The 27,417-nt window shown below is 37.6% G+C and overlaps 1 protein-coding gene across 6 annotated transcripts in view; it reads left to right on the top strand.

Moving 5' to 3' along the window:
- CACNB2 (calcium voltage-gated channel auxiliary subunit beta 2) overlaps nt 1-27,417 on the top strand; it is a 223,615-nt gene that overhangs the window by 68,111 nt on the left and 128,087 nt on the right. The window lies entirely within an intron of this gene.

Below are 27,417 nucleotides of genomic sequence, written 5' to 3'. Positions count from 1 at the left end.
CTTCACATTTGCAAACTCCTTTCCCTTATGTTGCTATTAATCCCATGTGTTTTTGTTTCTTGGGCTTGCACATGCCAGCTCCATTTCTGCAGTCCTTTGTGCTCCCATCCCATCAGCCCTAGCCTTCTGTCCATCCCTCTTCTCTATTGCTCTCATTGTCACTTATGGTAAAAAGCATAGTTGTTCTCCAGAAGAACTTACAGCAGCTGTTGAAGAGCTGCTATTAATATGAGGATTTTCCTTCATATTACTTTTCTATGTGGAGACTTTGCACTGCCCAAATTAAAGGGAAATAAGTCCCCTTTAAAATTCCCTCCCCTCCATATGCATTCAGTTGTCTAACAGGCAGCTATAGTTACATTGTGGAGTAAGCCAGAATGTTTCCATTGTAGCTTCAGTTCATTGACACGAAACTTTACATGTTCCAATTAATTTGGGTTTTACCTTTTATGTATTAGATGGTCATAGTTTCTTATTTTTGACTCTTGTGGCTGCATTTGTATGATTGTTCCATTTTTTTCCAGCTTGAAGCTGGGCTGTAGAACCTTTGCTTAAAGAAACAAAGTAAGAATACATTTTCTTGTCCTGTTTTAAATTCTTTCTTCTTGCTGCATTCCCTAGGTACGACCTCTGAATTTAATTTACTGGTGAAAGGAGCTTCTTTTGAAAAACTTCTTACACGTGGGAGAATTAAATGGAACATTTATAGCTCATTATGCATTCTGAAGTGAAATTATATAACAATATAGCGGGTAGATGAAATATTGTGACAAAAAGGGCCTGCTCTCTTTCCTTCTGCATGCAGTATAACTGTACTTGAATAATAGATGAAAAATGTTTAAAATGTCAAGTCAGCAGCAATATCACAGTTTAAAGTATGTTGAAATAGAGTATATTTTACCTTTTACTTACGTTATCCTGTCCTCATCTGTTAAAGATGAATTCGTACTTCCTCTATTAATTTTATCACCAACTGCTAAACTTGAACATTATTTTGTTACTCTCCACTAATTTGGATATATAAAAGTAGTGACATTGTTTGCATTGCTTCTGGCAAGGAAAGCTCAGACTTCTGAAACCAAGCTGCTTCCCTTATCACTTTTTTCTCCTCTACCAGTAGGCTCCTTGACTTTGTCTTTGCACATGATACTTCAGTGTTAGAGTTTTCTGAAGCTGTATTTCCAGTGTTTTTTTTTTTTTTTTAAGACTGTGGCTTTATTTTCTGAAACGTGTTGTATTGTTGACAGTAAGTTGCCAATGTACAGTCAGTCCTACTTTTATAGCTATCTGTACTCTGTAGTCTCTTAGAGGTAGCAAGTGTGACTCAGGAAATGTAAGCTCCGTGTGCAGACCTGCCTGTGATTCATAGTGTGACAGGTGATAAATCAGGTAAAAAGGGGCTTAAGGTGCTTACTTCCACAAGGCTGTGAGTTTTTTGAGAAGGAGATTCCTGCTACTCAAAAGTGTGTAGAAGTATAGTGTTGTACATGAAATTTGAATAAATGAGTGTTTGTTAAAAATAAACAAAATTAATTTTGGAGAATGTTGCATCTAAGCTCTAACCCATTTTCATCTTTCCTAGCCACACAAAATTTATTTTCAACTCTCAGTCTTTCTATCTTCCACCATTTTCCCTGACTCATATAGTGAGTTTTGCTATTTTTACTCAGGAGAAATGGTTTTCTCCTTTCTTCTTAGAGGTTTTTTTTTTTTGTTTTTGTTTTTGTTTTTTTTTTTTTTCTTTCAAATGTATATCTATATATATTCTCTCCAGTATTTTTCCCCATTCTTACTGGGTATGATGTCTTTTCTTTTACCTTCTGTTTCTGCATTCTCTTGTTCCTTCTTCATGACCAGTGATAGAGTGAAAAAAAAAAAAAAAAAAAAAAAATTCTTGCCAATTTTAATGGATGTTTTTTTTTATGAGTTGGCATTCTGTAACAATTTTATGAGACTATGAAGTCATGATAAATTAACTGGCTGTCTTATAATGCTAATTGACTCTCTTGACTTCTATGAGGACAGATAGCATGAAAGGCATTAAAGACAGATACCTTTGTACCAAATCAGAATAGCAAGGTGAATAAATTATAAAAGGTAAATTAGAGGAAAAGTAGAAGAAAAAGCTTTTAAATTTCATAGAATCATAGAAATCTAAATCACATCCCTTTGTTTTGATATGAAAAAAGCTCTGTGCTAGGTAAAGTTGATGAAGCACTGAACACATCAAGGCTGCTTCAACAAGAAGAAACTTATGAAAAAGGTCTTGAAATGGTTCTGATGTGAACAGATGTCCCCTTCCAGCAGGGATGCTGAAAGAAAGTTACTTTTTGGTTAGTGAATGGAGGAAGTGGGGAGAATCAAGATACATGTGGAATAGGCCGTTTAAGATATATGGGAGCTTTTGTTTCCTCCTAAAAACTGAAGGAACTTTACATTTTGTATATGTGATGAAGAAACACCTGACCTTGATGTGCAGTAAAAAAAACTTTCTACATTTGTGGACTCTTAAAAACTTTTTGCTAGGGAAGACAAAATGAAATGAAATTGGACCTCAGAGTCTTTGGGTTGATTTAAACATGTAATTTATACCATGGAGAACAGGTTCCTTTTTCCAAGAACTTTTATGTACCATTCCTAATCATGCCTACTTTAACATTATTTGTGGATGTAGATATTGCCAGGACAGTCTAGGATGTATTTTTTAACAGTTCTGATCGTTGTGACATAGTATTTTTTGTGCAGTCCAGCTAAGGAAGCACTGCTATGAAGAAAAAAATCAACCAAAGAGGTTTGTAGAACTGAGACCCCAAGTAGCAAGCCTTGTCTCCACTGTGTTGCATCACTAGTCATCAGAGATCAGTGGCATTTACACAGGTTTCCTCTAGATGGAACCATACTGCTGCTTCACTTGGCTGAAATATGGTTTGTTTAACAGCTGTAGAAAATGCTGCAGCAGGCACTTGCAATCCTGCATCTGTGTTGAAGTGCTCCTGGGATTTGTGATGCTTCTGGTAAGAAATATTTTGAAGGTGATATTAGCAAACTTTGATGTATTACAGAGTTGTGAATATCGTTATGTTTATGGGAATTTTGCCCTGGTTATTCTGCATCTGGCAAAATGCAGTCAGATTCTTCATGCTGTCCCTGGGCTCTGTAAACTCTGTTTCAGAGTTTATAACCAGAGTACTGGCAATTCACCATCCTGACATTTTATAACTCTTTCTTTCTATGGGTTCGTGGGCTACCATGACAGGCATTTGCTACTTCTGTTTTTCATTAGAAATCTCTTGCTTCAATTATTGTTTCTTTATTTCCTTTTTGGTTTACCAGAAAGTATTCCAGTTGAAGTGCTTTTCTTTTTCTTTGCTAATCCTTTTCCTGTATTTTGTGATTGAGTATTTTTTCAGTAAGTTGCGTACACATCTCTTTTAAGGTTTCTCTGTTTTAATCTAACTTTGACATACATGGGTCTGTTCAAGTCTTATCTTTCCAGTTTCAAGTGTGAGATAAATCTATTATATAATATGCTCTCCATGTGTTTTTAATTGGGTTAATTTGGAAGCCAAGATTTTTCTGTAACAGGTATTTTACTATTTCTAAGAGGAGCTTTTATGGACAAGTCTTGACCCACTGTACGCTGCTATAAAGATAATAAACTAGTTTGATTAACTATCTTCTTAATCAGAATCAAACAGTATAGTATTCATTTTAATAAGGAGATTGACTATGTAGTTCTGTAAATCAGGAGGCAATAGATTAAGTCTCAGTGACAAAGGCAGAAAGCAATCAAAGTGGTTACAGAAAGCTTCAGCAAAAAGAGGAGCTCAGTGAGGATTATAGCCTGATGTTAAGAGACACAGAAAGGTAGAGTGCAATAGAGACAGGAAAATCTGTGGAAAATTTGCTGGACAAGGATTTTTTTTTCATTTTCTCTTTCTTCATGCACATTTTTAAATTGTTGTCTGCTTCAGAAATTTTAAGATTTGTTTTTATCTGGACCTGGCTTATGTTAGATGTCAAAAAATGCCTGGGCAACAAAGCATGGCTTAGCCAAGCCTGTCATGAGTCAAATGTCCCAATGTATTCACCACATACTTACAGCTATATCCTATTTGTCCAAAGCATCCAGCGTGTGAAAATGTCCTAAGGTGTACCATAGGAAAGCTGGGGTGTCCCAGATATGGGTTGGAAGCAAGACAACAATGAATGAATAGGTCCCCCATGAGCTTGCCACAAAACATTTGAGAAATGTTATGTCTTACCATATGCATGTTAAAGAATAATGCAAAAGTCCTGTGGATAGAAATAAAGCTGAAACATGAAAGGAAATAACTTTTTTTTTGCAAGGGAGAAATTAAAAGGAGACAGAATAGAGAAGACAGGAAACATTTCCAGAGTCATTGACCTCTGGTATAGGTGGAGTTCCTTAAAGTATGTTCTGTTCTTTCAGCTCTGTCACTCATGGCCACACATTTACCACATTTAAAAGGAAATATGTCCACTTTCTTATGCAAAGCTTTATCTTGTGTGAGACTCTATCCCTTTGAGATATGGCATGATTATAGGGAAAAAAGATATTCATTTCCTGGGATACCACAAAAATGACAAAGGGATGGTGGAGTTGTTTTGCATTAGAGAGGTCATAATTATTGTGGAAAAGAAAACATTTAGACAAGAGTCCATGGATGATTAGCAATAGAGAAGTATTTTGTACTATTTATAATAATACATATAATACATATAAAATAAGAATAGTTTGTTACAATGGAAAAAAAAACACATCTGAGAACCATTCAACTAGCAGTAAATAAGAATTTTGTAAAACTGCCAAGATCAGAAAAACCCAAAGCGATTTGCTGATAAAATGATGGTCATATGTTCACGTGCCTGTGGGTTGCAATTAACTTTTGTACTCCCATGCTTCAAAGTTGAAAGCATGCTAAAGAGGACAAATTAGACTACAAAATAAAACTTGCATGTACAGTCATTTCCTTTGAGATTGTATTCTTCTTGGTGTACCTGGCAAGTTTCTAAAGCACTCTTCAAGTCAAATGTTGTGTGAATCACAAATGGGGTGACAGTAACTTCAGTGCAATTTTGTCATCACTCAAAATGGGAATTTCTGATCTAGAAGGTGGGAAAGTGATTTATTTTATCTTGTAAACAATGAATTACTTTCTATATCCATGGTTCAACTTAGAAAATTAGATACAAAGTTTTTAATGTAAGAATTAGTATAAGCAACTAATTTATGCATGTAAATATGAACTCTTACCATGATTTCAGTAGATTAACTTTTTCAATTTGAACTTGAGAAATTCTCTAGAGTATTTCTCAAACTGCATATGTAGGTGTCCTGTTGTTACCATAGCACGACACTGTTACAGCTTGTCATAACTTGTCCAATTGGTGGGGTTGGCCTGCGATGGGGAACTTTAGGACCTAGTAAGAAATCCCTACTTTCTTCAGGGGAGTATTGGTCATATTTCACAACAAGAATCAGAGGAGAAAGTAAAACACACCAGCTACTCACAACTCAGGAGAAAGTTCTTCCCCAAAACAAAGAAAATGAGATGAATTTAAGACATTTTTGAGGGAATATAATGGAGTACTGCTTGCCTAAGTTACATCAGCAGCGAGCTGGAGAAGCTGTGCTCAGTACTTTAGTTTTTAGCATGTTTTTAGTTCCCAAGCCCAGTACTCCTACTTCAGTTAGAGCTTGTTCAGACCTGACATCTGTGCCTGTCCAGCAGCCGGGATACTGGAGTCCACCAAAAGTAGCACATAGCAAACTGTGGTCTGTGCTCTGCAGAGCAGACCTGTCTTCAAACATGCAGCACTCTTAAGTCCTGGAGATTGAAAAAAATGTGGTGGTTGATGCAGTTTGTTAAAATGAATTTTCTGACATTGCTAATATGCTGCCTTTATGGCTGTGTTTTGCTGTGAAGAAGAACAGGGAGATAACTCAGAAAAGTGGCCTCGGCCTGCACCCTCATACCTGCTGTTAGCCCCAGCCTGGCATCCCAACCTTACTCAGGAGCACAGACTGCCTGTGCCATGCTGGAGGAGAAGCTGTCTCTTCTCATAGAACAGATGACCTGAAAAAAGGAGTTTTCTTGTGTTTGCATTGTCTATATAGGCTGCAAATGGAGGGGTCTCCCCTGAGCTAAGCGATAGCTTAGATTTAAGATGTATTTCAGACAAAGTGTTATGCATTATGAATGTTGTTGGGATAGACATGTTTATGTTAAATTATGGGGCTTACAAGAATTTCTCCTGTTTTTTATTTAACACATTTATATTTCCACCTCCAGAGGTTGTTGGTCCCACTCAGTGCCTTCTCAGCTCAGCAGGTCTCACTCACACCACACACCACCCAGCAGTCTTGTTAGCAGGACAGTCAAATTGCTGAGCATCGCTCTGCCACGTGCTAGTCCTGATTACTTCCATCAGTCACACTGAGATGTGCTCCTGAGCCAGCTCTGCTAGCAGAACATTCATTTCCATCTATGAAAGATGATAAAATTTGTGGCCTTTTTCCAGTAAAATATTTTGATTATACTGGGTTGTGTTTGGCAGCCCAGGAGTATAATATATGTATAAATATTACCTGGAAAAACAACTTTGTTTAATTAACTTTATTTCTTCTTCTCCTTTTTTTAAAAAAAAAGAAACAAAACAAAAAAAAACCCACCACAATTCTGTTTTTCCTCTCTGGGCCTTTCATTGTCATTAATTATAAACATGCTTTTAACCAGGATTAATTATTCTCCTTTGGTGTGTTCTGGACAGGCTGCTCGTACTGCACTTGCTGTCTTCCCTGCTGGTAGATGCTAAATCTTGTGAAACAGAGATACAGATCCATCACATCATTTTGTTTATAGCAAATATAAATAGGGATGAGAAAGTTGAGGTTAAAAAATGCTGTAAAAGCCAGTATCTTCCTTAACACATAGTCCCCAAATACCAAATACTGTCATCTTTAAGAGAATGTTTTAGAGCGTCTTTGTTTTTAAATCCTTGCCTCATAGTATGGTGCTTGTCCCCGAGGAAAAATAGTAAATGTTGAATAGTTTCTGATTTATGCAGGCTTTTCACTGATTATTTCATTGATTTAAACACTCTACTCTGTGAGTTTAAAATGACTCTGCCTCAAACATTTGCACACTTTCAGACATTTTTCTAAATATCTCTAATTTTCATTGCCCAATTTTGACTGTTTGGTATTAAGATAACTTACCATACTGTGCAGTGACAATGCAGAAGAAAATCCTTTCAGTTGTAGGAAGGTTTGAATTCATCTATGCATCTGATACAAAAAAATCCACTCCAAAATAAGCAATCTAACATTAAAAAAATTAAGTATCCTGTCATTTTAAAACTTAGGAAGTGTAATTGAAGGCTTTATGATCTTAATTATTGCTGTAATCTACATTATTTGGATTTTCAGTCAGTGACATTTTAGTCAATACAAGAGATGGATAAAGACAACAGTATCAGCTGATGGAGTATCTCATAGAGTCAAAAATAAAGCCAAAGTTAAAATATATTTTTGTTTCCTCAACCACATTCATACTCACTCTTTCTTGAATTTACTCATGCTTACACAATGTTACTGTATTATGAAAAATATTTTAAATGTATCAGATTAGCTCACTTCTTGTTTTTGTGTGTGCTCTGAAGTAGTCACATTTAAGAAAAATACTGAAGTAAAAAGGAAAATATTCAAATAATTATGATAGTAAGGCATAGAAAGGAATATTGCTCAACTATTCAGGTAAGTAATTGCAGTTAAGGCATTTATTTAATGTAAATGTACTCAAATCAAAAGGTTTGGGGTAGTCGCTTTCGTAGTGTACTTACTGCAGTTTTGATTTCCATATATAAGTTTTCTGCAATTTGCAGAAAAAAAGTAATTGTTTTTGAAAAAATCATGTATATAATTCCTATAGCTCACCAAGAACTGAGGAATTTTTTTGCATCAAAATGTTAGAATTATTTTACTGCCTCAGTAATTGAAACTTTTCTTAATGCGTAGTGCATTTCCTTCCGTCGCAGGAAGTCTTGCTTTGGTTTCCCATTGATTATTGGTCTATGCTTCCTGTAGTTTTAATTTGTGTTTTCAAATATAATTTTGTAAGTGACATCATCAGACATTAAATCTGACTTCTTCAAGCATTATTCAGTGCTTCCATTGTTAATTATATGCAATAACTCAAAATACCGCTGAAATATCACATTTACATACTGTGAATTTTCTTTTGCTGTGAGCGTGTCATTACTTTTCCACTGATAAATATCCAATGTGAACTTTTCAGTGACCTCTTTTGAACCTCTTAATTATATTTATCAACAGTGTTATGAAATCTTTATAGCTGCTCTTTGTACTGATAGTGATATAGACATATAAAGAATTTTGTTGAGGTCTGACATAACTTATAAACTACCCTCTGGAGCAGATGCTTCCACAGAATTTCTTCCTCCTCTGAGAAGTACAATTCCCTGAGTCAACTGCAATATCTCAGATAGTATATTTTAAGCATGCAAATGATGGTTCTATCTTTATGATAACTTCAGAATAGTTATTTTTAAATCAAATTTTGAGTTGTCAGCATTTTTTTTTGTTTCATAGCTTGTAATTAGGAAAATTCTGGCTATTTGTAAACTCACCTCACTTTCTTCTCTGCCTTGTGGGCTGTAGCACCACGCTGTCAGCCTTATTACCTCACTATCCAACTCCTCCTGTCTTCCCATACATGTTGGCTTTGCATTGCACGGTATGGAAACTTTCTAGGGAGCTGAGCCATGCATCCCTTGTATGCTGAAGCAGAAGCACAGTGAGTGTCACACAGGCAGAGGGAGGAAAGATGGATAGTGAATTCACGGAATATGTCTGTCATTCTGGGTTTAATATTCAGCAGAGTTTATCAGATGAGAACCTTCTGTTTTCTGCAGTGAGATTCATCTCCTCAGGCAAAAAAGGCTGTAATTAAAGATTCCACCACAGGTCCTACCACAGTGCTAATTTCTTGACTCTCCAGTTATGTCAACATCTAAATTTTCAACATCTGTGCCGGTAAATTTGTTATTTTTCAAGTAGGAGTTTGTAATGCACTCAGATGGCATTAAATTAGCTGCTTTACATAAAGCTCAGTATTTCTAAAACCTGATTCAGAATAAATTTAGTTCATCTTACTTGGGCACTTGTCTGACAAGCCATCAGCAGCTGCGGCTCTAAAATTTTGTGCACTGAGTTCACATTAAGGAGGAGAAAACTCAGATGCCAGATGTTTTCCAGTTTGTATGAGATGAAGTTTGTCTAATAGGAGAGTAAATAGGGTCAGGCCTAATTAGTTGTTTATTCTGTTATACTGGTGACAGGACAGCTTTGAGTAAAAGCTGTATTTATATCATCTGACATCAATTTCTCTATGAAACATACATTTTTTTCTTTAACATATCTAGACATGATACATTTGAAACAGAACTGCTTCTAATGATTGCTTAATTTCTCACTGAGAATCCTTCTTGCACTTTTAAGTGTTTCACTGTGGAAAGTCACCACAATGCTGTAGGGATGTATATCCACTCTTTTATTTTCTCAGTCCAACTATAAGACTTTGACCCTCTGGATGCTTAGTGGAGGCTATCGTCCAGTTTCATTTCAGTGCAAATCATTTAAAATTTAAGCAGGGCTTTACAGAGAGTTCTTCCTAAGAATGATGTTGCCCTGGTGCTGTGTGACTAGGACAGGAGCCTGGTCCATGACTTGTGCCAGCCGCATTGATGTTATATGACATTATTTATGTTAACCTTACTTTTGGCTTTTGTATACTGGCTTGTGCTATTTCCTTCCCTTCCTCAGGCTAAAATGGGTTTGTGCAGTTCAGGGTCTGCTCTTCCCAGGCAGGATCCAGCTGCAGACAGACCTTTCTCAGCCTGGTCTTCTATCTTTGGCTGTAGTGGGGATTCAGCAAAGGCCACAAAACCACAGAATCAATTCTGGTTAAGGATCCTTCAGGTTCCTTCTGCTTACATCAACCTGTAAATTTCACTCCATTGAGAATGCTGGGATTATGGAGAATAACTGGAAGAACTTGCTGTAGATTGGTACTGAAAGTAAAAATTCTTATTTTCTGTCATTTTCATTTGGTTTATTTCTTCCAGCAAATAACTTTTTTTTTTTTTTTTTTTTTTTCAGTTTATGGTTAAAATCACATAAAAAGAAATAATTAATAGATATCTGAGTTTATGAAAATCGTAATTTATTGTATTAAAAATGTATGGAGACATATGCATGCATACAGTAAATACTGTATTTAAGAGCTGTCACTATTGAAAGGAATGTCAGGGATGTTTTCCTACTGCTCATAAAACTGTGTATGAGATGTATTCATCTAAAACAAGGAATTTATATTTTACTAGAAATCTATTCCAGTGATGTTGAGAGAAAATGCAGACACCCGGAGCACATGGTTGTTCATAAAGTCTGTACTCTTTTGTCTTTGGTGAGGAGCATATAATAGATTATAAATGCTTCAACAGAAATGGATGGGGAAAAATACAATGGACTTCACTGATGTTGAAATAAAATCATTCTGCGCTTCAGCACGTGTCTCTACCAGACACAGAAGCATGGCCTGAGAAGCAACCCATGATGAGGTGTCACTGGTGGGTGGGAGGCAACCCTAAGCAGGGAGCAGTGCCAATGTGTTCAACATCAGTTTCTTCTTTATTGTTTCAAGGAAATTTTACCACGCAGGCTTTGACTGATGCCATTTTGTGCTTAGAAAAACTATTGTCTGTGCGTTGTAGTCTGTGGCTAATGACGTTTTTATCTTTTTTCTTTGTTTCAAGGGACAGGCCTTTATTTGGCTAGAAGTCCAGAGGATTTTTTTCTGCCTTTCAGTGTTAGTTTTTAAAATGTATGATTTCTTTCTCAAGATGTATATTGTTTCTGGGTGGAGAGAAAGAATATCAGCATGGACCACTTCTGTGGGTAAGAGTGGATGCGAAATATTTCCTCTGACTGGTTTCAGCCAGCTCTGACATGTCAGATATTTGAGTGATCCTTCTGGTGATGCAACAGCTTGTCCAGACAGGGGAAAGTCATTGCAGGGAAGTGCATAAATCCTGAGCGTCTGTTTGTCGCTGTGCATCTGTTAACATTGTATATCATGATGGATTGGTTCATGGTCTGCTTGCAAGCGGTTCTGTGGTCAGCATTAAAAGCAAAGGGGATTATAGAAGCTTTGATACGTAGTTCATTTAAAGATGAATCCAACAAGTAAGTGTCTCACTGGTGGAAATCAATGCCAGAGATGTTCTAAGACCACATAAAGTTATTTGATATGCCACATGAGAGAACAGTTACAAGATTTTGGATAATCGGTATCCCAGAACTGTTGCGTAGTTCAGCAAAATATATACAGGTATGCATATACCTGCACAACTGTCTTCTAATTATTTTATCTAGTTTGGATTTTGCAATTAATAGTAAGAAGTTATGCAATTAGTATCAAGAAGGATGCATATGAACTTGTTGTCAGATATATCGGGATCGTTTTCACTGAAATGTACACATTTTGAACATTTCACAAACGGTCTACTTATTAAGGATAACTGAGAAATGTTAGGGCATCATTCTATGATTCTATGAATTTAGAGCTATAAATCCAACTTCACAGTTTGCTGAAGGAAACAAGTTCAATCTACTGTTTTCTATCATAGTCTTTCCTGGAATGTGCGTTTTCCCATGATTTATACAATCTGTCATGACGTAAGGCAGCCAACATATAGCATAGTGTTTTAAAAAACTTTCCTGTAAGATCCAAGGTTTTAAGGTTTTCTATATCTTGTTATCTTTGAAAGGCCAGAAGCTTTTTTTTCCCAAATATAGTCAACATTCAATAGCTGCATTCTTTGCTGTGGTTTTTTTTTGGGGGGGGTGAGGGGGGAGGGGGAAGAGAGTGCAGGGGGAGGTGGAGGGGAATGTGCTCAGGGGATAATTGAATTTCAGTTTCCTTAACTATAGTATTTCAGTTTCTTTAGCTATAGTAGAATTTCTGCCTGTTGGATTATACTTGGACATCTACAGTAGAAAAATTAAGTCCCTCTTAAAAAAAAACCTGCTAAACTGCTCAATAATTCATAGTGTTTTGGATAGGTGGTTCTATCTCCTGAGCTTTTGCTGTCTACCAGCTACCGATTTCCTCGATAGAAATCAAGGTCTCCAGATTCCTCTGGTTAAAGCTGTAGATGAGCCAAGTGGTGGATAGTGTTTTAGCTCCAGGTGTCTGGATGGATTTTTTTAAAAAGGAGGGATCTATTAAAAAAAATGTGCATATGAATATTCATTTTAGCAAACCAGGATGTACCATACTTGTTCTGGTTACCTTCAGTGTGAGCAATGAATCTGTAGAAGACCATAATTATTTTGAAATCCGATGATTAACTGGAAAACATGTTTGCTTTTCTGTCTGCCCCAGTCAGTGTAAGCAGTTTTTAGGCTTCTTTTAACAAAAGGAAAGAAATGGTTTATGCCGTATGCTGTCAGCTTTGGAAGACCTTAATAATACTTGTATGGCCCCAATTAGTAGACCACTCACAAATTAAATTTGTGGAATCATTTGCATTTATATGGGTGCGTTGATGAGTACAAACTGACAGATGATGCTTGGAGCATAATCTAGATCTGTGTCGTGAGTAAAGAATAATATTAAGTTATTAATTAGGAAGTCCTATAAAAATGGTATGTTAGAACGCAAACTGCATCTGTGTGTAACATTCATGATGACAGATACTTTTTTTTCTTTCATCATCTCACCCCGTTACTCATTCTGTTCCACAAATTTCCTTTCATATTTTAAGTTTTAATTCTTTTCACGATTTTCTACCACAGTAAGACCATAATTTTATAGTACATACCTCCTTTTGTAGCCTGCGCTCATATTTAAATAATTGGATTACATATATTTAAATCTGGCCCAGGCAAGTCATGTTCTCGTGTAGTTAGGATAAAAATGGGAAGAGCACATTTGAATTGTAATGTCTGTGAGTTGTGTAGACACCAGTAGTGAGGTTTGGCAGACTGTCCCATGAAGAGATGGTGCCTCTCATGGCTTGGTGCTCAGACACCACAAAGCTGCTCTTACGTGAGATCCCCCATTTGTGCAGCAGTGCCCATGTGCACACCACTTCAGGTACCTAACACTGCTCTCCTACTCCGCCTGCTGAATCCATGAGACCCCAGTGAACTGAGATCTGGAAATGGTTTGCAACATATCCCCATAAATTCATGCAGTTATTAAAGCAGAATCGCTTTTCCTCTCTTTCTCTTTTCCCCCCCTCTGTAAATACGATGCAGTCTGTCTTGTTTTTGCTGCACCATTTCTCTTACATTGGACTGCTCCAAATACTCTGATCCTGTGCAGCGAATCATAAGCATTTTGCAAATGGTGCTGGCCCGCGCCGAGTGAGAAGGCAGAGGTCCTCCTGTATAATCCGATTTCAATCAACTCACTCTAATCACTACTGATAGCTGCAAAATTTAGCCTCGATCCGCTCTGGTAATCTAGATTGACAGGAGGTAAAAGTAAAGGGACAGAAGGGCAGAGGAACAAAGAGAAGAAGCAGGAAGGGTGATTTTTTGCTGTGTGCGGGCTCCCGGGACACCAGGCTGGCTGTGGCACTGGGCTGAGGTGTGGGGACAACAGGTGCCTGCATTGGGCAGCTCCCATCCTGCACCACAGCCTGTGCTGCCCGCGGCGTGCAGCGTGACACAGATCCTGGCTTGGGTTGCTGCTCAGATGATCGTGGCATCCTGGTGGTGCGAGACATCCAGGCAAACAGCAGTCCGGTGGCTCCAGTGGGCTCTTTAGTGTCCTCTGAACACAAGTGGCTCCCGGCGGTGGGCCTAGTTCTCCTCCAGGCATCTGCCCTGGGCTTTTTAAAGAGTGTTGAGCAGCCGGCACTGTGAGGAGGAGGTGGCTGGGAGACTGTGTCCTTTTGCATTTTGCTTTTAACTTTTTCCACAAGGAGAGCCAACTTTGGGTTTCATGGATATACAGAAATATAGCCAGCTTCTGCTGAAGACAGATATTCTGCGAAGATTTGCTTCTGTTTGACTGGATTGCACATCAGGAAGAAAAGATGACTTTTATTCTCATTACCTGACCACATGCTCTGTGTGCCTGTGCCAGCCAGGCACAGGGACTGCTCACACAGCGGGACAGAGGCGCTGGGACTTGCCCTCCATCCTGCTGTCCATGCTGGTGGGGCTGCTCCTGGTCATCTCAGCCTCGCATGTTGCCATGCTAAAAACACCCAAGGCAAAAAATGTGTCCTGGGTAAGTACAGAGGGATGAGCAAAGGTTGTCCAAATGTATGTAAGTTTATATATACTTCTAGAAAAATATGCTTCTCTCCCACCTGCTCTGTCTCTGTGTGTGGACTTGTATAGCACAGAGCGTTTGTGCTACTTTTAAATCAATTGCAAGACTGGTATGTCTTTCAGGATACAATATAAAGGCTTAAGAGTAAGTTTTAAAGGTTTTTGGAGTGAGAATCACTGGTTGTAGTTATGTTTCATTTTCTGGATTTGTGTATTTCAGTGGTCTGCAGCTATAGATGTTCTCATATGCAATATTGATGCAGATCTTGAAATGCTGTTGAGAAAGTATTGGGAGTTGTTTCCAAATTATCAGTGTGTTGTAGTAAGTTTTAATACACAGTGGCATGAAGGAGGCTGCATTTAGTGCATTCTTCATTGATTTTCTTTATTTTTACTAAGAAAATACATTGCTATTTTGTCCTTACGCGTTATTTCTGTGTCAGATGCCAGGGTTCCCTGCTGGGGAATAAAGTAACCCATGAAATATAATTCCAGAGTAAGTAACAGCGACCTTCCCTAACCCCCATCGTGTGTGATTATGTAAGCTGCCAGGGCACTGGACCCAACCAGCAGAATGTCAGACTGCAGCCCCACGCAGAAACCCGGCACACTGACAGCTGCTCACCAGTTGGCTTTAGGGCTTCTCCAGTGGGCTCCCAAGTCTCCCATCTTTCCTCAGCAGTGTTGAGTACATAATTGTGTCTGGAGCATAGGGATTGTTCAAGAATAAAAGGACATAACTGCCAGGTACAGTGTTACAGATAGCCTTCATTTCTCTGAGACTGCTCAGTGATTAAAATCTATGATAATGTGTTAAGCCACAGAAAACCTGGAAATTTGGGAGCCCCCATGAAGCAAGCCACAGTTGTAATTATACACAGCTGATAGACATTTCATTTCCACAACTTAGCTACTGGGATGTAGATCTCTAATGGATTCAGTACTTCCTGCAGAGGGAGAGTGCTCTTGCCTTTGCAGCTGGCATGGCCAGGTTTAGCTGTTTGAAATACCTGTGCCTGTTGGCTGTGTTTGAGTTTTGTACTTGTTCTTACCAGTTTTGTGCTGTGGATTAATCACAAAGAATATAATAAATAAAAACTCATCCCCCTCAGTGCTTTCATTACTGATTTTCGTACAAAAGGGCATAACGATATGGTATCATGAAAGTAGTACATTTTGGTATTAAGTTCAGTTGAACGATTGGTAGAGGCTATGATGAGATTTACCGTATTCCCTTTACTGTAAACATTAATGACCTTAGGTTGTTTCACTGAAACTGTAGGCATGCATTGTAAAATTGAACAACAAACTGATAAACTGATTTGAAAATTCTAGTGTAAAAATGGCTGGAATGAGTTGCATGACTGGAACTGAATGCTATATAAAGAAATATATCCAGCATCCAAGCCATTGTAGGTTTGGGGATTACTTCTACTTTGTGTAACATTTTTTCCTTTCAGAAATAATGAATATTTGAGTTCTGTGTCTTTACAATACAAGTTTTTAAGGACAGGGACCATGTTGTCCTTGTATATCATTGTACAGTTGTACAAATGTCTTCTACCTGTGCAAATTGTGTTTTCCCCTTTAGATTGCCTACCTGTACATCATCCACTTTAAAAAAAAAAAAAAAAAAAAAAAAAATAGTACAGATTGTTTCTGAGGCCTTTGGCAAAATCTAGCCCCTGCATGTCCGACCCCTGACTGACGTATGACCATTGCCTGAGAAGTCACAAAACTAAGAAATAAATGTCCTGTGGCTTTCAAGAGCTGAACAATATATATCTCAGTGGTTTGTGTCTGCCTTAGAATTCTTCCAAATATTATGTGATAGATCTGCATGATTTGGGTAAGGCTGTGGGGTTTCTAGATGTGTGAATTACAGCCTTGCTTTCATGCACATGGTCTTGAGCTTTGGTCACTGCTGCATATGCTGTGGGACTTTCTTTAAAGTTCTTTAAATGAGGCCATGGAGGGTCTGTGGTGATTTCAACTTTGAATTACGTGTATAACATTTTCACGTTTCTCTCTAAAAGCTATTTGTTCTGCCACATATGAATGATTTTGAAAGTTACCAGGAAGAACTGAGGCTGCCCGAACAAAATGACCAAAATATGTTTTTCATCTAATGCCTTGTGTTTTGTTTTTTATATATTTCATTTGTAAAAAGATTCCATTTAATTATATTGGACGTGATCATTTTGTTACACTAACTCTTACTGACATGAATTTAATCTTTATTGGCTAATGTAAGCATTTTTCTATTTGTTATTTTGCCTCTGTATAAGTGGTCTTGTCCATAAGCTTTGCAACAGCTATAGGTAGGACCTATGTTAGTGAAAAAGGCAGTAATTACAGTCTTGGGTAAAATGCAGTTATGGGACCTGGTGGATTTTTTTAAATCATGTTTTTGACCTGAGTAGCAGATGATGGTAAGAATTGAGCTTACAGGAACATTTGGTTTTGAAGTTCAGTAGGCTCTTCAAAATAATATTCTGTATCTGTTGTTGAAAGATTTCATCTCTTACATTTCCTCTAAAATAGTTGGCTAGTCTTTTATAGTGTATAGTAAATATATTATAGAAGTATATCTATAGTGTAGTATAATATTTTTCTAAGAGTAAAAACATTTCAGTATTCTGTGAAAGGCAGTTAATTTTTTCCAAGGGTAGTGTGATTTTGCAGGGCTCTGGATCCAGCCTTGTCTTCTCCAACCAGGGTTCCTTTGGCCTTTGGAGCTGTCCGAGTCCTGCTGGAGTGCTGCAGGCCTTGACTTAGCGCCAGGCCAGCCTACTGAGCAGAAAGGTCAGTGAGCCACACAGACCCAAAAATACATTCCAGCTCTTTAGCTGAAAGCCATGGAGCCTCCTGTAATGCTTTGCTGTCAGTTGTTGCAGATTGTGGTGCCAACTGCAAAAATAAGACATCTGTGTGCCACTTCAGTAGGGTAACTCATCTTACTTGAAAGGCAGATTTGAATAGGTAGGAAATTGCTACATTACATTTTGGGTGCTGCAGAGTGCACACACTGTGTGTTTCTGCTTTTCTTAATATTTCTACTGGGTTGTCATTATTGGTATTTAGTAGACAAATCTTGACTGCAAGATATCCCTTATTTCTGTCCTCCTAGTTATTAACACTAGTGTTCACATACCTTGTGTCACTGAAATTCAAAGGAATGGAATGTACATAGAGGGAAGACTAAATTTCATGTAATTAAATTAGAGTTCCAGATGAATTCCCTCTGCTAGTAAAAGGGAGTGATCCTTCTACCTCACTTTATTACTTAAGAAGTTATATGATGATGCATGTAGTTTTACAGTGTTAGAAAAAGTGAGGAATGCAATAAGAGGGATAAGCTATAAATAATGAAATATTTGCTCTAACTCTGAATGCTTCAAGAGTTGGTGGAACATCTGTGAAAAATGTAAAGAATATGAATTCAGTTATATGTATTGATTTGGAACCTCTTGAAATATGGAGTAACTTGAAAAAGATCAGGATAAAGTTGTCAAAAAAAAAAAGAGAAAAAATTGTAATGGAGAAAATAGAGATATAGAGAAAGATAAATTAGAGCTCTGAACATTAAGAGATGTGACAGTATTAGAAAGGAGGGATTAAACAAATATGGAAATACAAAGAAGGAGGTGTGGCTAACATAAGATATCTATTTTTGTGTCTACATTTTAGGTCAAACAGAAAATGGAAATTAAATAAGGCACTTGAAGAATAGACAGTGGAGAAAATGTGAAAATAATTGAAAAATTATTTGAATATGGCTTAAGTCTTAAATACAGAGTGTTTTTTCTACTCCTGACAGAGAGGGTTAACGGTTCCCATGGCTGAGTTCTTTCTGCTTGAGGGTCTTCAGGTACATGGAAGAGAGAAGCATGGAAAGAAGTATACACTATGAAAGGGCCTGCTGTTATTCTGGCTGGATTAATAATGATCTGTAGGAGAGTGCTTGTGGCTACAAAAGTGAGTGGTCAGGAAATATAACCTGCCCATTTCAAGGGGTTGTTTTAAGATGTTATTGCAAGAGGCTAGGCAAGGATCTGATGGAAGGCCTAAGTAGGGAAGTGCTGACTGCATTACTATTCTGTGAACTTGAGGTCTATCTGTGCAGCAATTGGGGTACTCCATAGCAATTGACTGCTCAACTCTGGCCTGCATGGAAACTTCACTGTTTGATAAATCATGATACTTGTCATTTGAATACTGACATAACTGAAATAACTGTGTATATTTTTGGCTGAAATTCACAATTACCAGCAAAACAAATAACAACGACAAAAACAACAAACCAGCAACAAAACCAACCAGCCAAGCAGAAACCATTTTTATTACATTGCTTAATGTAATAAAGAGGAATTTCTTTCCAGTAAATCAAAAGGCTGCCGTTTTGAGTCTGTCATGGCCTGGCCTAATGTGTACTAATGTCAAATATCTGTAGACTAAAACAGCATTGTCATTTGCTTTCTTTTCAATTGTATCAGGTTCTTTGTATTTGTTGGAGTCAGCTCCTGGTGTTTTTTGCAAGATAGAGCAAGCTTTCTCAGTGAAGTTGTAATTAAGACTTTGGCTCTGGCTGTTGGCAGTCTGGGTTTTCTATTATTAAGAAAAGGACTGGGTTGTCTCTACCTTTCAAACACAAACCTGTGCGAAAGCTGCTGTGGCCACCAGGTCATCTCCTTTTACTTAGATGGGACTCGATGCTGAACAGAAAGTTCAGGGGATTTTAAGTGTGAGGAAACAAAAGACAAAAAGCCTCCTCCTAAGTTTTTTCTTATTCTTATTTGTAAGTGTAATTCCCACTGATCTTTGTAGGAACTACATCCATAACCTGGTTAACAGGCAAATTGTCAGGACGTGCAGAACTTCAAATGATCTGCTGCAAGCTGGTGGGCTACCTTCCCTGGAAATTTGATGGCTTTGCCTTGATTCAGGGGAGCCACATCTCCACAGCTGCCTAGATTTGAAACTAAAATTAACCTTAACACTTCTTATTTATGTAGCTTGTGCTGAGTTTGTAACTATTGGGTACCAATTTTAAACAGTCTGGAGCAAAATTTAGGTTAAAGATAAGTTGTTGACTGACAGCAGTGACAAGTAACTTTTCTTTTTCATATAGCATATATCACAAATATCTGATCACTACATCTAATCTCTACAGACTTTTGTAATCACACAGATTTAGAGGCAAAAGGCAGAGGAATGTGTTTTTCCATTTATAAAATGTGAAAGTTGATTTGTTTTTCAGTAGCAGAGGTTAATAAAAAGGCAGAAGTTACCAGTTGGTGCAGTCAGAATCAATCAGAGTTGCTCTAAACTAACTTGACTAAGAGACATTTTAAGAGATCTTCAGTGTATTCTGGGATGGAGGAGAGCACAGGAAAAAATATTTGCCTGTCTTTTAAGATCATGTTGTGAGAGAGGAAATTATACTTGTTTTCCTCAGTAGTATTTGTATTGGCCTTTGACATTAAAATCTACCTAGAGGAATGCCAGCTGTGTTTTCTAGTGGGTTAGTTATTTCTGTTGTCACTTTTCTTTTTCATTCTTTGCCACTATTAAAGCCAACAAGTTTGCAATATTAATTTGCAATGTGATTTCCCTGTGTTTGAATTGCAAAGAATAAGTCTGATTGAGGTCCTCCTCTTACTTAAATTTATGACAAATTGCCAGATCCATCTTGCATTTCTGGAGGCATAAGTGGGCTGAGAGCTCTTAAAGTTTAAATGGTTTATTTTTCCATTGATGCATGACAAATTTAAGCATGTTACTGCATAAGCGTTTGAGTTTCTGTCTCAAATCATTGGTGCATTAAAAGGAGAATTATTCCTAAAAATATGGTAGCCAAGGGAAATAGGGAGAGAAGAAAGCAGCTACTGGGTAGTCAGGGTTTTCAAAGGCTGAAAATATAATGCAGCATTAGGAATATTGTCTTAGACTTTATGGCTGTAAAGTTTCCTGTTTGGATTCATCTTTGTGCCTTTTAAAAATCTTTGTTCTGGTTATGGTTGCTAAACTTCAACTGGAATCGTGCTTGAACATGATTTTTGTAATGTCTTGGTTTTATATCATCGAGTTATGTTGCCTTTCAAATAATATGTGATGCTGTACAAAAATCATGCATACAATGAGAAAGCTCATGAGAAATATTCAAGATACACGTCCATATTTTAGTGATAAAGTTTTGGATAGAGTTGATCAGAATTTCATGGAAATTTATTAAATATTTTCTCAGGCTTTGCTGTGTCTTGCTGATCATATTCATTTGTAAGAGATTTTTATATCTAATGGTTAACTACTTTATGCTGAATTCATAAGGGCTACCAGTTTGAAAGCCTTTCTGAATTCCCTTTTAAATTCATAGTTTGTTCTTGAAGAAAACTAAGGACAAGATTTTCCAATGGAATTGTTTTTGAGTGTTTAGACCCAATCTGAATGAAGTATTATGCAGACAACTAAATCCAGGACTGTATGCATTTTTACTACTTATTATGTTAGGAAGAAATATGATTAAAATGCCATTATAAAAAAATATATATATACATATGTATATATAGAGCAGTTACCATAGCTTCTCTGTATGATCATGAGTAATACACTTGCACAGATTTTAGGAAATGTTTAGTTGTTGGCTCTCAAGGACCAGTCAGTAAGAGACCTTTTGAAGTACAATGAAAACTGTATTGCTGCTTGTGTAGCCCAGAGTGCATCAGCTGGTTCGTACAGCAGGTAGATCTGGGCAATGATGCTCAGAGTTATGTCACACAGAGAAAACAGATGTACAAATAGAGTGCAGAAAGTTACCTGTGTGGAAACATGTGCTCTACTCACTCAGTGCCCTCTGGCACGGTAGATCTCTTTCTTTTCCATTGTATCACTCGTAAGTGCTTTCAGTCACAAGTGAAAACATCTTGGAAATGAGAGGAGAGATTCAAAGCACATTAGCAATTCAAAATAATTTGTTCTGAAAACAACAACAAAAAAAAAGGAAAAAAATATTGCTATAAAAGCTTTAGGGCTCAACAGTTCAAAAATGCAGAACTTACTTGAAGTCTGTCAGTCTGCTTTCTATGTGGAAGCCAAAGGAGCTACCATTGTTCCTGACCTCCTGCTTTCTTTGCTTCCTAATTTCCTTACCTTCATATTGTTTGTATCTGGCTACTGCAATAGATTCAGTTCTACAAGAACTGTTACAAAAGTAATGCTTCCTGTTTTATTATGTTGGCCCTCAACCTCAGAGGCGGATGTTGGTGGTACTGCAGTAGAGATTGAAACTTCCCACCAATGTTTCATTACGTTTTGTTGCCATATGACAGCTAGCAGCAGATGGGCAGTCTGACAGAATGGCATCTGACATGGGAGTGCTTAGGAAGCAACAGTGTGCCACTGAATTCCTCCATGTGGAAATGGCACCCATTGACATTTGCTGATGCTGGCATTTACAGAGACCAAACAGTGGATGTGAGCACAGTGAGGTGGTGGGTGGTGCATTTTAGCAGTGGTGAAGGTGACAGTGGTTTGCCTCTGCTGGTGCAGATTTTCACAGGTAAGGCATGCAGGCATTTGTACATCACTGATGAAAGTGCATAGCTGATGGTGGTGACTGTGTTGAAAAATAAAGTTTTGTAGCTGAGAATTTGCTCTATCAGTGCTATTGTGGTCTTTGCGTCTGTTATAGTTTCCATGGGAATATATAGGAGGCATTACTTTTGGAGAAACCTGCACTGTAATATGTTGTTTTTGCCCTCTTTCTACGCCTGTTGCTGTTTCCTCATTTCAGCATGTCCTTGGCCACTCTTCAGGGCAGAAGTGCTCTTCTTTAGACCTTTTGCTGTGTTATATGGTTCTTGAATATGAATTATTCATATCTAAGTGTGTAAGAGTTCATTAAGGAAATTTAATTTCGTAAACTTCAACAGGCATTTCAAAGTGACTGAATAGTTACTGTAATGCATGTTTTTTAAACGTTTAGAAAATAGTAGTCAAAAGGTGCTTTGAAAAAGAAGCAACTCTGTTTAATCGTTCGGTATGCAAACCAATACCGTACTCTTCAGGTCTGAACTGTGCTCATCCATGTTCAGTAAGAACAGATTTTACTCTCTTGATTTATGCACTAAGAATGGTTCTCTAAGGACTATAAAAGTGAATATGAATAATATTTTAAAATATTAAATGGTAGATCTTGAATAGAAGTAGTAAACATTTTAAGAAAATGCAGGTAAAGAATGTAGAATGAACAACTAAGAGAGGATGTTGGTACTAGAAAAAAAAAAAAAAAAGAAAAAAAAGGATTATATCTATACTGGTTCCTTTGACTGCACTAATGAGCAAGAAATTAATATTATTTTTTTCATTGGTGGATTCCTCAGTGTGATTTCCTATCGTTGAGGTACAAGCAACAGAAATCCTGACTTACTCTTTTTTTGGCTAATAAGGGCTGTTACTGAACAAGGGACATTCAGTTGTCCTTGAAGCTAAACTACTTCCCCAGAGGTGTGTGCATTTCTAAAGAAATCAGGAAAAACAGTTTGAAATCCCAGAAGCATAAAGAGAGCGTAGAAATAGGCACTAATGTCATCTGTTGATGCCTACCTCTCTGTTTCTCACTAGGAAGTATGGGTCAGATATGACACCACTTCCTCTTCGTAAAGCATGTTCTCAGTCCAACCCTAGAGATTTTCCTGCTTGTTTGTGAAAATGAGATGTTACTGGAATGCCTCAGCATAATTTTGATCTTTTTCATTCATAAGAAAATTATATCTAAATACACTCCACTTTTATTCAGACAGATGAACATGCAGGAGAATCCTCAGGGAATGATTCACAGTATTAAGGAGTGTGACTGACTTTGTAGCTGGTCGTGCACCTTGACTTGCTTCTCTCAGATTCAACAACTAATTTTTTCAGTATTTTGCTGAACACTTGCAGAGTGGAGATGTGTAATTACTCAGAGTGCTTAAGTGGATGTGATACCAGAGCTGGAATACATAGTGATATTCTTTGGAGTCATTAACAGCTGAGAAAGAATAAGAGCTAATGAGGTACGAAGCATAACAATGGACATTAATTTCCTTTCAAAATAATTTTTGGAGCATATTTTTCCAGAGGGTGAAAGAAAAAAACTAAGAAAAAACAAACCTAAAGCAGCTTTGCAAATCAACAATTTATATAAAAACCAGATAAACTGTATTCTGCTATGCAAAAGAGAAAATTCTAAATTCCAATATATTTTCAACTATTAAAAATTATTATTGTGTTATGTTTATAATTAGTTTTACTTACTTTACATTTTAAGATTTCTGTCTAATTTTTATTCTGTTTTAGTTATTGTTACTGTCTTTTTTTTTTTTTTTTTTTTTGTAAAATGTTTCTCAATATCCCAGAGACTCAGGTGAAGAGTTTTTTTCCCATTGTAAGTAGATAGAAAACAAGCTGTTTGCCAGCTATTCTAGTGCTGACAATTGGGCTTTTGCAAGGTCACTTTCAAAAGCTTGTAGACTTAATTAGGTTATCTTTTGAGCTTTAAAATGAAGAGTTAGTTGAAAAGTTCTGGACTGCCAGAAATTTTGATCTGTTCCCAGTGCCATAGCACACAAAATCATAGGCAAGGAGGGAAGGCGGAACAGGGCTGTGCTCCTTGGTTCCAGACAAAATGACACAGAGATGGAGCAAAATCTCTGTGGTTACTTTCCAACTTTCTTCTGAAGAACACTCGGTATTTTGAATTCCATCAGCTCTGTCATATGTTTAGTGTTGTCATCGAATAAGAAATATGCCTGAATGATTATACAGTGCCAGTAAATTTATTCTGATTTAACCTCTGTGCGCTTTGTAACCGTGAAGAAAGTACTGTGGATGGTACTGTGTTTGTAATGAATAAAATAACATTGTTCATACAACTTCCTTCTACGCTGTCATCAGAGCAGGCATGTGGGAATGCATCTTTTCACCTGCACAGGACACATGCACTACTGGGAGGGCTTTTCTCCTTCAGGTTTACAGGCAGTCACCTCTTTACGCTGGTGGACTGATGTTCTATGTAGGCAAGACCCCCATGTGCACCCCACAAAACCTAATGGGAATTTTATTTCTGATCAGCAGACTCAATGATGCAATGCCAGACCTTGGAGTTGTAGCCCCGTGACTGGCGAGGTGCAGTAACTGGGTGGGATCCTCAGGTTCTGTGTAGGACATGATATTTAGTGGCTGTGCATTTGTAGACTGAAGTCGGTGTGATGAGGGAAGAGACTTACGCAAGCTAGTCCCTCATAGCCTAGGAATATAGTTGCTTAATCCAATCATTTCCATGGTAGCCCTCCCCTAATTACCTTTATTCCCCCTATGTCCAGGTTTTGATACATCTGACAGTGCCACCCTAGTCTTTGTGACCTTGTATCTCACTGACACATCTCTTCGGGTGAGATTATTTTCTTCTTAGAATCTGAGCTTCAGTTATGCAGCTCCTGTGTGCAGGCATGACTGCATCAGAGCTGGGAAGAGAGGGAGAGATGGCTTTTAAGTTTCAGACTTTCCCATTAATTTTCCTTAATGCATTGGTAAATTCTAAAAAAAATATGTTGAGAGACTTTTTATTGGTGACCGCTTCCAAGGAATAAATACTCTGGTGTGTTCTTAAAGCACGTCCTCTGTGATTGTACTTGTAACTAAAACAGATCATTCAAATGGGTACATTGCTTCCTTTAAAAAAAAAATCATTCAAATTGAAATCTAAAAATCAATAGGTCTAAACAACTGGAGTAATTTCTTCATTTTTTAGGAGCTGAGTAGTGTTAGACTAGTTCATAATAGTGAATTCTCACTTGCAGCCAGTGCTCTTAACTGCTTTCTTGTATCTTTTTATGTAGATTTATTGTTGCTAAGGGAAATTCTTTTGAATCCCCTGAGAAATGTGGTACGTTCCCACACTAATGGAAACTCCTTATTCTGGTAGCATACAGTTTTCAAGGGACTCCTCCTGCTGCATGTTACATCATGAGTTATGAACGCGTTGGCGCTGGGAACTGGTGTTCTCTTAGTGACGGTGTAAACTCTCTGGTGTAAATACTGTGTTTTTAAGGAAAAGGAATGAAAAAGCTCTCCAGTAACAACCCAGGCATCCCAGACCAATTAATTGTAATGCTAGATGGTGGTCTAGAGAGAATTCATTCTCTTCCTGAAGTGCTAGTAGCTGATATATTCACTGAAAATTTTAGGTGGAAATGAAAACAAGAATAGAAAACAGTTTGAATAATCTGCTATGACAGTATGAACTTGGTCTTATCTCGCACTCTCTGTTACAGTGATTGATTCCATTTATGGGTTTGTTTAAGGGTGAATAGAAAGGTGCACCAAAGCCTGGATTCAGTCCTCCTCATCCCTGCCTGCTAAGCAGTCACACTTTGGATTAGAGCATGTGGAAATCGAAATCAACTTCTACTGCCAGAAACATCATCTCTTCTTTCCTGGCAGAAAACCACCTAGAAATGATACAAGGCTGTAGAGTGAAACCAGAAAAAAAATATAGTTGAATTACAAAAAAAATCATCCACAGCAGTAATTATTAGTAGGAATTTTATCTAGTAATTGAATATAATTTTAATAAGTTTTTGATGAGCTGTTTTAAAGCCGTTACCAGTCTATACTTGTATATTCATTATCAGGGATACTTTACAGCCAATAGAATCTCAAGTTTTGGTCAAAGTGTACTTGAAGAATGCATTCAGTAAAGATTTAACATAGAATGAACAGGTGCTGTAAAATTTTGAGATCAAGGTTTGTAAGTTATGTACAGTAATTTGTGCCGCCTTCAGAATTCTATGCCCAGGGCTATTTATTTTGTTCTTCCATCAATACATTCCTAATCTTTTCAAGCGTGACTGAGAGGATCTGTTCCATGAAGTGTAAAACTGAGACATCGTCCAGAGCCTCCTGTAAGGACTGGATTCCCCATATCAGGGTTCTCATGGCACTTTCATCCCCTACAAGCAGTGTTCTGGTGTAATTTGTTACTGGTCCAGAGTCATTTGGGAAGTGATGATATCTCTAACTGAATGAGTGCATGTTCCCTGAACTGCTTCGCATTTCTGATGTTTCTAATGTTTATCTCTCATGAATAAGCAAGCCAGGTAGAAAAGCTGAATTCTGTTTACACAGAACTGAGCGAACGCTGGTTATTGCTGGCTGGGTATCAGCACACAGGGCAGGGTGTGGGACTGCAGCCTGCACGCTACCATCCCCAGGAGCCCCAGGCAGCTGGTCTGGGCTCTGCATGTCAGGGTGGAATGCCTCATGCCACGGTGGTCAGTCCACTGTCAGAAAGAGGTCAGAACTTAAAAAAAAAATAACAAACCAAACCAGTAATTTATTAGGGTTTTTAGTTGTTTCCTCAGTTCCCTTGGTGCAAGCACTCCTGACAAGATGTTAGTAAAGATCCGTCATCTTTTCAGCATGCCTCATCCTGGCTAGAGATAACATCCAGGTCCAGAAGCATGTGAGCTTCATATATTTGTGGATGTGAGCTTGGAGACTGTTGAACCTGAGGAAGCATGTGAGAAACAACTTGAGCGAGACCTGCTTCTGGCATTTTTTAGACATCGAGTCAGCGTATTAATAGGAGTATTTTTAGCCAGTGGTGCTTCCTAGCAACAGACCATTTACTGTACTATGGGCTTAAAATGTATTAAATAATTTTAACTTTCCTACTTTAACCTCTGTGGATTACAGTAATGCCTCAAGGCTCTTTCCTGCACTGCTCTCTGTGCCTTCTGGTGCAAGGCAGCAAACTGTACTAAGAACCATACTCTGCTTAACTCCAAATGCTGTTAGACTTATTTGGCATAGGGGTGGTGATGTTATTTCTAATACCTTCCAACTAAGCAACTAGCTAGATACATAGTTTAGGAACTCAAAGTCACTACTATCCAAAAGCTGTCCTGATTTTGACTTTCCCAAGTTCAAAATACTATTAAAAAAAAAAAAAAAAAGTAGCCAAGTCATTCTGGAAAAGTTGT

The sequence above is a fragment of the Tympanuchus pallidicinctus genome, unplaced genomic scaffold (genome assembly GCF_026119805.1).
Source record: "Tympanuchus pallidicinctus isolate F22 unplaced genomic scaffold, pur_lepc_1.0 scaffold3, whole genome shotgun sequence".
Classification (NCBI taxonomy): Eukaryota; Metazoa; Chordata; class Aves; order Galliformes; family Phasianidae; genus Tympanuchus; species Tympanuchus pallidicinctus.
Note: the sequence above shows the minus strand (reverse complement) of the source record. Positions and strands in the feature narration are given on the sequence as shown.